The sequence below is a fragment of the Acyrthosiphon pisum genome, chromosome X (assembly GCF_005508785.2).
Source record: "Acyrthosiphon pisum isolate AL4f chromosome X, pea_aphid_22Mar2018_4r6ur, whole genome shotgun sequence".
Classification (NCBI taxonomy): domain Eukaryota; kingdom Metazoa; phylum Arthropoda; class Insecta; order Hemiptera; family Aphididae; genus Acyrthosiphon; species Acyrthosiphon pisum.
In genome coordinates, this window is record NC_042493.1 from 15,177,466 (window position 1) to 15,181,262 (window position 3,797).

Genomic DNA, 3,797 nt, shown 5'->3' on the forward strand with positions numbered 1-3,797 from the left:
TAGGTATACTAATATTACTATTAGATTAAGTATGTTAAAAATAGAATGGTAAGTTTTAGTATATTATAAAATCAAATGGTACTAGATAGAATCACGTAGGTATGTGGTGTGTACTATGTTAGAAAAAGGTGGGTATCAAGATGTATTCAAGTGTCAACGTTTCATACTTTCTTAGTAGGTACTATTAATTTTTCCATAAGATCTATTTTCATTGCGTCTATGGGTTGTTGACTGTTGTTTGTCGAATTGTCAGAAGAACAACTGACTGATACTCGAAAACGACGAGGGTTGTCGAGTGACGACGTGCCATTAAAGTAATGTTATTACTTATTAGTGTTTATTTATAAACTATTAAAATGTCGTGTTATACCAAGAATAATATCGAAACAATATTATATAATACATACAATAAAAATTAATTTGGGAACGGGCCCAAAAAGAATATCGCACACGGGCCACTTATTATGTAGTTGCGGCACTGCTTCCCACACTTACATCGGCCGCAATTTGATGACGTACGTCATCGCACTCTTTTTGAAGTCAACGTACTCTTTTTGAATTCAACGTAATCAAATACGAATCCGCACACTAGATACGACGCGTCAGAAGTCGGTTATGCAAACTATTTTTTTTTATGGTAATATAATACCAGCATGCATTTCAGCATTGATACTATCAATTTATGCACTAATCAGTCACACAGTCACCACGAATTTTGCTCACGTGTCCCAGTGATAAGTGGTGACACACATGTATATAATATACCTATTTTAATATGTATAATTAAGGTATATCGTTATTAAATATTATAAACGTCGCAATTAATAATTTAACATGATAATAATTTTCATAAATGAAATTGCAAAAATGTCAAACCATAATATTAAAACAATAACATTTATAATTAATACTTTTATAAAATCTTAAAGGAGCTGTAAACTGTTTTTAAAAAACTAATTAATTTAATTACATACATAAGTATTTAAAGTTTGGATGAGCGAAGTGAAGTGGAACAGCTCTCACGGGTTTCCCGCAAAATATTTGTCCACTAATCCACTCGTCTAAACTTAATTAAAGGCTAATAAATTCTAAAAAAAAGTAAATCTGAAATTCGATATAAATATATTTATATTTTTAAATTCTTAGAAAAATATAATATGTAGATGTAATTTCGTTCAAAAAGTAAACAATTTAAATAATGAAAAAAAAATATTCCAAAAACGATTATATTTGTTGAGGAAATTAGTGAGAATATAACCTTTAAAATAATTGATTTATTTATAATAAATCTAATAATTGTTTATAATATTATATGTAGTATGTACCTGTGGTCTGATACAGGAGCGACAATAGTTTGGAGGAGGGAGGGGGTATGTGGATGTGTATTTTAAATGTAAAATATTATGCCTTAGGTAAGCAGGTGCTACACATAGTGATTTAAACGAGCGTGTGAAACGCTGCATTCTGCGTTATATTTTGTTGATCCGCGATTGAAACGCGTGGTTTGGGGCTAATGGCCGTCTATTTTTTGCTGTTTTCGATAATTTATTCCGCGAATTCACCGCGCGCGTTCAACTGCTATGTTTGCAGTGGCATATTTATAATATATTATGCAGGCACTATAGAGGCACGCGCCTACAGCAAATTGTTATACGTTTTCTGCTATTGTAAAATAATATGTTATGTAGGTACTTATACTATTTAGTATGTTATAGGTACATAGGGCGGCAATCTTCCACAGGCCTGCCACGCGGGAAATATGTAAATACGCCCATGAATATGAAGTGTGGCGCAGCCCTAAAAGATGAAAATATTCAATTATCATAAAACACGTAGTTAATAATATCATTATAATTTGTAATGATATCATGCAGGAGCCGGGCTTTAATATAGTTTTTAAATTCAAGTTATTAGTCGGCTTCTGTTATCCGTTTTGTACAGTACCTACCAAAATGATAACATTAAGCGGCGACGGCTGTTCACTATATATATAATAGTAAAATACCAGTCGTCAACTTTTGTTATTGGAAGTCAGAAAAATTCACTCTAAACCACCCCCCAAATATAAACTCTAGGATCATCGCTGGTATGATGTAAACTACGAGTACCTAGGTATATTGTATAATAAATTGTGACAGTACGAAATTCGTCATATAGTTGTATATACGCAGGGCCGGCGCTAAAAGTATTGGCGCCCTTAACCCCCTCCCCCCAGTTGATAATAGTAATTAAAATATAATATTATTTTAAATAGTCAATAGACCGAACGAATTATTGTAACAAATCATCACATACCTACCTAGTACCTACTCTATATAGAGTATATATAGTATATGTATATATAGTATATATAGCCACAACGGACGTCGCTGCCGAAAGTATTACCTATATAGGCTGATGCCCGAATTGTACGACGAAAATAATATGAGTATTCTAATATTTATAGATACTGCGAAAACATGTTTAAGTGTTTTCATAATAAAAAATGTGCGAATGTGCGATTCACCACGTTATGTCTATCGTTGCGCCATATATCGTTAATTATTATATATACAATGATGTCAAAGTATATTCATTAACAAAAAATATTTTTGTGACTGTGCAAAATAAATATGCAAATGCTATAAGTCCTCTGCCTTAATAATAAACAAAGGTAGATAGGTTTTAATTTAAATGATTTGTAGAATATAACATTTTCAGTTTATGATAATTTGAAATCTATTTAACATGGCAATAGGTTATCTACATTATCTTACAAAATAACAAAATCGCTACATGAGAATCATCGAGTGATATCCATCTTGTAAAATATGAACTTTAAACGTTCATAAAAATGTAATTTGATTTGCTTATAACTATTTAATCATGCAGTCAGGTTGGCCGAGCGGTCTAAGGCGCCAGATTTAAGCTCTGGTTCCCAAACGGGAGCGTGGGTTCGAACCCCACACCTGACAACCCCTATTTTGCTGTTTTTATTTTTCTTTAACTAGTTTATAAATTATAATGATAAATTAAAAAAAAAAATCAATCGAAAATGCTCTTTTTTACTAAAATTGTTGGTAGTAATAAATTAAATCGAATAAGTTAATAAAACTCGGCTACTCCAATCCCAAATCTAATCAGTACTCTTATAAGTTGTACATCCTGTAAAAGCAATTACATATATTATTAGTTACCACCTATACTTATATAATATATTATATTATAACCATTTATAATTTTAAATCAAAACCATTTGGAATTTTTTTCAATCATTGTCTTCGATACCAATGATTTTTCTTATTAAATGAGTTATCAGCATTCTTCAGCACAATTTGTCGTAATTTATACTTTCGCATCTAATATTTAACGTACCTAAGCTTAAAGTGAAATCTCGGTATAATAACTTTAAGATAGAAATATCTATTATGACCCACCGGCCACCAAATTAGGTTCAAATGTGTTGTTAGATTTTATCGTATATAGTTTTTACAGGGTGGTTTGATAGTGAAAGACGCTGGGAAAGACCGACGAGGAGAGAATATATTGTGGCAGTGTCCCACAACACTTTTCTTAAATTTTCATATCGAGTTGACGAGTTGATTGTCTGATAACTATATTGAAAATAGTAGGTAAAGTACCTAAGGACATTACCTGCAGTGCTTATTCGATATTTTAATTATCAAGCAATATAATATGAGCATTTTTAATTTGTGATATTTCACATACCCCTATTATCTTGTTTGAAAATTAAAATATCAAATAACCGTTGACGCAATAAGATAATATATATTCCCACCTAAAAGTTAGGTAATAGG

The 3,797-nt window shown here is 31.2% G+C and overlaps 1 non-coding gene across 1 annotated transcript; it reads left to right on the top strand.

Moving 5' to 3' along the window:
* The first annotated feature begins 2,870 nt into the window (after nt 1-2,870).
* Nucleotides 2,871-2,954, top strand: TRNAL-UAA. Its single transcript has one exon. It is a non-coding gene; the product is annotated as a tRNA-Leu (tRNA).
* Nucleotides 2,955-3,797: the final 843 nt, after the last annotated feature.